Raw genomic sequence first — 8582 nt, 5'->3', positions numbered from 1 at the left:
CTTGTTATCTCGTTCCCTTCCTCCATTTCTCCTCGGACTATCCTACACTTTTCCCCTTTGATCTTATTTTGCTCTCCCCCTAATAGACCCTTAAAATAATCCTTCCATTCCTCCATTTCGATTTCTTCGTTAACGCCCTTCCTTTCCCCTCTCTTAATTTGTAAATGAAATTTTTAAATTTGATATATAATTTACAAATGAACATTTGTAGAAAAAATTTGAGTAATTTTAAGAGATATTTAGGAGTTTTAAAAAGATTAGAAATTATCATGCAAATTTGAGAAAGTTTTCTTAAAATCTTCTTTTTTGAAAATTTTGTTTAAGTCTTTGAAAAAGTTTTTAAATATTCTCTTAAAATAATTTTTCAAAATGAAAAATTATTTTTAATTTCCCTAGGAATCTTAAGAGAACGTTTTTATTCTTTTGAAGCCTTTCACAATTCTTGAAAAGAATCTAATTTTTTGTCTAAAATCTGCGAAAATCTACATTTTGTTTTATATCAGGCTATCATTTCAAGTTTTAGATTAAGTTTGAATCTTTTCAAAACTTGTACATATCTCTTAAAATTAATCAAATTTTGTCTACAAATAATAAATGTTTAATTGTTATTTATACGTCAAAATTGTAAAGAAATTTTCTAAAATTTACAGGATTTTCTAAAAATTGTAGTCCACAGATATTTAGAAGATCTGAAAAAATTTACAAAATAATTTTTAATTAAAAACAAATTTAAAACAACTTCTAGATTTCACAAGATTTTAAAATAACATTGTAAAGCTTCCCAAGGATGTTTAAACTATCTAAAAAAAAATTGAATTTCTAATTTAAGAAGTGTTCAGTCAACATTTTTTCTATTTTTCAATATTTGATGTTTCTAGCTTAAAATTTCTTAAAATTATATCATTTGGAAAATTTTAAAGTTCATTGATTGATTTTTTAATTTAGAGCATTGAAAATGATAACGTGGATTTATATTTTTTAGTTGAAATTTCAATTAAGTGTTTAAGAATAAATGTTTTTTAGGTTTATAATTCCATGATTTTGTTAAAAAACTCACCATTTATGGTTGAAAATTCAACTACTTTGTTGAAAATTCATGTTATTAGTTTAATATTGAACTATTTTGTTGGAAATTCTTTTTTTTTAACTTAAGTATTCCATTTTTTGCTAAAAATGTATCGTTTTTACTGGAAAATTCATGTATTTTGTTAAAAATTCGTCTTCTTTTGGTAGATATGCAATACTCTTGATTGAAGATTCAAATACTTGATTGAAATTTGAACTAATTTGTTTAAAAATCCTTTTATTGCTTGAATATTGAACTATTTGGTTAAAAACTCTTTTTTAAAGCTACTTTCATCAACTGAAAACTTAGCTATCCCAGTTTTGGTTGAAGATTGATCGTTTTTCATTGGGAATTCAACTATTTGTTTATTTTTATTTTGTTAAAAATTAGTTCCTTCTGTATGAATGTTTAACAGTTTGTTTATAAATGCAACTTTTTGGTTGATAATTATTTTGGTTTTGGTTGAAAATTCCACTATTTTGTTGAAAAATTAATTATTTTGTTGAAAATTAAACTATATGGTTAAGAAGTAAATTTTTATGATAGGAAATGGCACTACTTTCTTTTTTAACAATTAATTTTATTGGTGTAATATTGAACTATTTTGATAAAAACTTTTTAAAATTATTTACTTTGATCAACTTAAAACTTATTTATTCAATTTTTTGTTTATAATTTATCGTACTTAATTAAAAATTCAACTATGAGGTTGAAAATTGATGTATTTTGCTGAAAATCCGCCTTTTTGGTCAGAAATGAAATTTCTTGATTGAAAATTCAAGTATTTGATCGAAAATTAAACAAATATGTTACAAAGTTAGTTCATTGCTTGAAAATTTAACCGGAAATTTGTTTTATTCGAAAATTCAACTATCAGGTTGAAAATTTATATTTTTCAGTTGAAAATTATGTGCTTAAAATAACATGTTTGTTTCGTTGAAAATTCTATTATTTCGTTAAAAAGAAATATTTTATGGTAGAAAATCCAACAACATTGTTAAAAATTCCTTTTAATGGTTGACTATTCAACTATTTAGTTGAAAATTCATGAATTTTGTTAAAAAGTCATATTTTTTAGTAGATATGAATCCCTTTTAAATGAAAACTCAACTACATGAATGAAAGTTTAACAAATGTGTTAAAAATTCTGTTTGTTCCTTCAAGATTTAACCGAAATTTTGTTTTTGCAAATTCAACTATTTAATTGGAAATTAATATTTTTCAGTTGAAAATTAAATTAAGTTCTTAAAAATTCCTGATTGTGGGTAGATGATTCCATTATTTCATTAAATGTCACCTTTTATGGTAAAAAATTTAACTACTTTATTCAACATTCATAGTCTTGGTTGACTATTCAACTATTTTATTAAAACTTCTTTTTTGTACTACATTTATCAACTGAAAACTTAACTATTCCATTTTTTGTTGACAATTTATCGTTTTTAGTTGCAAATTCAACCATTTGGTTTTGGTTGAAAATTGCACTATTTTATTGAAAAATTAATTATTTTATAAAAAATTAAACTATTTTGTTAAAAATTTATCTTATTTGGATCAAAATTCAACTGGTTTTTCGAAAATTAGTTTAAAAAACTAAAAAATGCGCCCTTTTGAATTGAAAATTCAACTGCCTTCTATAAAGTTTGTCTTTTTGGCTTGAAAATTCAACTACTTGGTTAAATATGCAACTGTTTTTGGTTGAAGTTTAATCTTCTTTGTTTAAAAATTGTACCTTTCCATTAAAAATTAATCTTTGTAGGTTGAAAATTCAATAATTTGGTTAAAAATTTCACTATTTTGTTGAAAATTTGTCTCTTGCTTTCAAGTTCAACGGTTTGGTTATAAATGCAAATATTTGGTCTCGAATTAATGTTTTTTGCTGTTAAAAATTCAACTATTTCGTTGAAAAGTAATCTTTTTTGGTTAAAAATGAACTTTTTTTTTTAAATTTAAAGAAGCCTAAATTTATAAGCTTATTAACTAACGTTATTTTCAGCTGAGACAGGTGTATAGTTGAATTAGAACATTGTAAACTTGAGGTGTATGAATATAAATTTTTATTTAACTTATACGTTTTTTCAATTCAGAATAATTAAAACAATACTTGTTTTTGTTCTATATTTCAATTTCAAATTCATTCTTTTCCAAACTCCAGTCTTTTCTGGAAGCCATTCACACAATCAAATAGTTTCAAAAATTAGAAAACTCTGAGTCCTGAAATTTTCGATTTTCTTTAGATCTTATTTAATTCAGTCGATATGGGTTGTCAAGGAACTGGACGATATGAATCAGGATTAACCGTTTGAACTTAAAAAATTTTTTTTCAAATAAAAATGTATCAGAATTTCAAAATTTAATCTTCCAAATTTCAGAAAAGGGAGTTACTATATTTCTCAACTTTAATAGAAAATGTTATAAACAAAATCTAATTTTTACTTTTAAGCTGGGAATTTGGGGGGAAATAAATGTAATTGTGACTTGGAACTGGGAATTTCCGTAAGTAATTATAATATAGACTTTGGCACAGTTAATTTCTAAAAGATTTAGTTATAATTTTAAATTGGAAAAGGGGATTTTCAAAAGAATTATAATTCTTAGTCGCAAAATAGAATTTTAGGAAAGAAATATAATTGTTTCGTTTGTGATAGGGAATTTTCATGAAAAATGACAATTTTCATTTTAAATTTCACTAAAGAATTATAATTTTGATTTTCAAATAGGGCATTTGGTAAAGAATTATAATCTTTGTTTTACTTTCACTTTAGAGCAGGAAATTTCATTAAAAATTATCATTTTTATTTCTGAACAGGAACTTTTCGTGAAGAATTATATAATTATTTTCAGTTATAACCGGTAACTTTTTACATGGATCGGGAATTTTGGAATAAAAGTTTAATTCTGATTTATAAAAAGGGAATTTACAAAAACAATCCAGGTTCTATGTGAGAGTTTCAAAATTCCTTGCTCCAAATCTGATTTTGTTTAAATTTCAACATTCTTCCTTTTTGCAAATAAAAATTTGCCAGAACTTGAAAGCATTGAAAAATGTTGACTATTTCGGAAGTTATTGAAAATTTAAGAAAACATTGAAATTTACACTATTTTTGCAATACCTACTTAAAAACTAGGCAAATTGGCTTCGCCCAGGGCTTATTTTAAACAGAACTTCGAAAACAATCAATCTTTTAAAGAGACATTTTTTAGCTCTGGTATAATTAAAATTAAGAGAATTTATTCAGTCATAAAAAAAAGAGATGGACGAAAACTTTTGCACGGTACTGTAATTCGGTCTTGGAACATGAGATTTTGTAAGGAATTATAATTTTTACTTGGAACAGGTAATTTTTGACATCAATTTGCAAATTTTTGAAAATAATTTTAATTGTGATTAAAAAGAAATAAAATCTACATAACAATCCCTGTTCAAAGTCAGAATTCATCAGATATTGAAAATTCCTTGTTCAAAAACAGAATTTGTATGTACTTAAAAACTCTTTTTTTTTGCAATCAAAAATTGGTCAGAATTGGAAGCTTCACTCTTTCAAATTTTAGTAAAGGGAGTTACTATATTTCTGAATTTCAATAGAAAATGTTGTAAAGAAATCTAAATTGGACTTTTGAACAGAAAATTGTAGAAAATAAATGTAATTTTGATTCGGAACAAGGAATTCCCGTCAAGAATTGTAATTCAGACTTCAAAACAGGGTACTTCTGTGAAGAATTATAATTTTTACTTTATAACAGGCATGTTTTAGTAAAGAATTCTAATTTTGAGTTGGAACAGAGAATTTTTGACCTGAAATTGTATTTTTAATTGCCAAATATTATCCGATGTTTTCAAGTCGGAATTATAATTCTTTTCAAAAATTCCTTGTTTCAGGGAAGTCTCTAGAAATCTTTTAAACCGGGAAAATGACCTGGAATTCAAAATTAATTAAAAATTGGAAATAATTCAAACAAAGTGTCTACGTGTACCAATAAAATCTGGATATTCGTACAAAAATTTTGATGTAAATAGTCAATGGCCTAATTTAAAAAAACAATAATCTTGGCAGATTTCGAATTAAAAATTTAGAAGCTTTTAAGAATTTTGAATGGCGTCAAAGGAATAGAAAAATTTCCTAGGAAAATTGTAAATGATTTTTTATTCTAAAAAGTTCATTTTAAGTTGATATTCAAAAAGATTTAGAAAGTTATCAAAAATGATTGTGGAAGATTTTAAGGATTTTTTTTTTAATTTGGCAGAATGTCAAAAAAATTTAGAAAAAATGTTAGGAAAAATTCGAATAATTTTAAAAGATGTTTAGAAGCTCTGAACAAATTAAAAAAATAATCTAATATTTGAAAAAATGTGAAACAACATGTAGATGTTTCAAGATTTCGAAACATTTAAATGGTTTTTAAACTATTGAAAATAAAAATAATTCAAATTCTAATTGAAGGATTGTTTAGTTTATAAAAAAATGTATTCATTCAATTCCTAATGTATTTAGCTTAAAATTGATTTAAATGATATAGTTTTGAAAATTTTTAAGTGCATTGATTGATTCTTTAGTTTGGAGCATTGAGAATGATAACTTTGATTTATATTTTTGGAACTGAATCGGAATCTTGGAATTCTACAATTTATAGAAGTTAAAAAATTTTAATTGGGCAGTTTAACTGCATTTAATTAAAAACTCTTCATTTGAATAGGGTTAGTAGCTTCCATTTTATACGTGTAAAGTGTCAAGCATTTGAATACATGGTAAAAATCACGTTAAAGTGCATCGTGGGTGTTCAAGACCCCAGCGTATTTAATAATGTATTGTTTAACCCCTATTGAATATTTTGTCACAATAAAATTATCCAATATAGTTTAAGGTGTCTTTCATTATGTAGAGTTGATTTTATAACCATTTATTTATTTTAAGTTTGTTAACAAAATTATTGAAAAAACGGAAAAATGGGGGTTTACTTAAAATTTCATAACTCACGCAATTTTAATTATTTTAACCTGAAAATGTATGACTATACTTTTGAAATTGTGTTCTGTCATAAAAAAAATATTGCAATGTGGGTACTTTCAAAAAAATATATATTTGCAGAGCTGAAAGTCAATTTTATGATAAAATGATGAATCCGATTTTTTGCTTTAAAATCGATTTATTATTATAAAAATTGAGGAACTTTTACATGTAATACTATAAAAATACAAGAAATTGAAAAAAGAGACATATATAACTGTATTCTAACAATTATATTTTATTCAACACATCCACAGTCTGCTCTCGCATGACGCGCTGCCGTAAGTTTTAAGTAGGAAATAATCGAAACTAATCTGCCCGCTTGGTGGGCACATTCTCATCGCGCGCTATGCGCGCGGCTCGCTTCGCTTGCAAGTTCGAGCGCGCCTAGGGCGCGCGACTGTTGGTTCTCGGGCCTTACGCTCGATGATGTATTGATCTCGCGTTTCGCGCTCTATTGTACATTTATCTTGCGCTTCGCAGCGGTCTTTACATTTTCGCATATTCTTGCGCAAACCTTTTAAAATTAAGACTCAAAACATCCACCAGTGTAATTTTGTTATTGTGAATTCTCTTTTGTTAAAAGAGCTTAGCTCGAGAGTTTGAGCGCACCTACGGCACGCGACTGATGGTTATCGCACTCCGCGCTCGGTCTTTGAATTTCTCCCGCATTCGTGCACAGACCTTTTATAATCAAAGGTCAACGGACCGACAACTTTAATTTTGTGATTGTGAACTCTCTTTTTTTAAAAGCTCTTTCGGCTTTAACAAACACATTCTCATCACGTATCTGCGCTTCGTACTCGATTTTGTCCCAAATGTCAACTTTTCTACATTATACACAACAGTTTTATATCAAATATAATACATTTTTTATGCAACTTTGCCTGGGACTGGTTATTCAAATATTGCAAAATACAGCACAAATTGTATTTATCATGATTATTTTCATATTTGCTTAGTATTTTCCTTTAAATTGCATTATAAGTTGCGCTGAAATACGTATCAGTTCAATCAATTTATATCATTACGATTCATAATATGCATAAAACTTGAATCATACTAATTCTTATTTCCTTGTTTTTATCATTTTTATCTTTTCATTTTTGTTTTTTACGAGTAAAGAAAAACTATTGTGCATCTGCATATGGTCTAATACAGGAACTTATATAGGGTCCTATACAGGATCCTTTGTCCTCTTTCGTCTTTTCTGTCCTTTTTTCAAAAATTAAATTTTTTAAATTTTTAATCTTATTTTTTACGATTGATAGAAAATCTATTCGTCCTTTCGAAGAATGGTCAATAATAAATTTATAGATATTTTTAGGCGAATAACTTTTGTCTGTTAATTTTAGTTCGTACTTATGTGGTTTTTTCAAAAAATTTAATATTTGTATTTTGAATGTTATTTTTTACGACTATAGCAAAAAATACGTGTTTTATCGAAAATTATGGCTCTTTTTTGGATAAACAAGTTTTGTCTCATTTTTTTCGTAGCTTGTGTCATCAGTTCAAAATTAAAAAATTTTTAATGTTGTTTTTTACGACTATAAACCAAAACTACGCATCCTATCGAAAAGTGATTTATTACAAATGTGTAGGTCTTTTCAGGGCGCGCAATTTTAGCTTATTCATTTTTTGCGTATCTTGCATAGTTTGAACACAAAATGGAATTTTTGGATTTATCATTTTTTTTGGTAAGATCTAATTTGAAATGTTCAACTTTTCGACCGAATTAGAAAAGTTATTATGATAATCTTGCAGGTATTTCAAAAATCAACGTTTTTCTTCTCTTGACTTTTTTTCATATCATGCGTTATTTGGCTTAAAATGCTCTATATCTGATAATTTTTTTTATAGAAAAAAGTCATAAGGATAAATTGTTTAAGTTTCTGAGTACTATGCCTACAGTATACACAGAGACAGACAAACACATTCGTAAAAATCGTTCTTTCTGACGCAGAGGGTCTCAAAACGTGAAGATTTGATGAAAAACGACAAAGTGAAATTTTACATAAAACCAATACCTTCTCATTAGGATGAGAATGTAAAAATAATAATTTCACTTCATATGATATACTTACGTTATAAAGTAAACAAAAATCAATAAAATTTCAACAAAATTTGCTCCAAATTACTTTTACACTCACTAAGTGCACACTGGGTGTTACATACCCCACGATTTTTTTACCTTCACTTTCAGCAGCTGCTGCTAGTACTTAGCAGGCTGAACTGATTAACGCCTGACGCAGTATGCTAAACGACTTTACGTACAGCTAGTGTCTCGAACTAAAGCTAGATGGCAACACTTACTCAATTTTGTAACGATCGCATAAATTTGCATTCCATCCGCTAGGAACAGCACCGTCGCTTCCATAGAATGCGCGGTTTCGATTCGAAATTATAACATATTCGTGCGAAAAGTAAAAAGATTGGCAAGCAACATTTCAGGGCAGATCGGCATGAATATGGTTTAAGTGATAATCATTCCTGTAAGCGAATAAATGTAT

This window comes from Belonocnema kinseyi, chromosome 10 (assembly GCF_010883055.1).
Source record: "Belonocnema kinseyi isolate 2016_QV_RU_SX_M_011 chromosome 10, B_treatae_v1, whole genome shotgun sequence".
Taxonomy (NCBI): Eukaryota; Metazoa; Arthropoda; class Insecta; order Hymenoptera; family Cynipidae; genus Belonocnema; species Belonocnema kinseyi.
The sequence above is the reverse complement of the archived record's forward strand: the minus strand, read 5'-3'. Positions refer to the sequence as shown.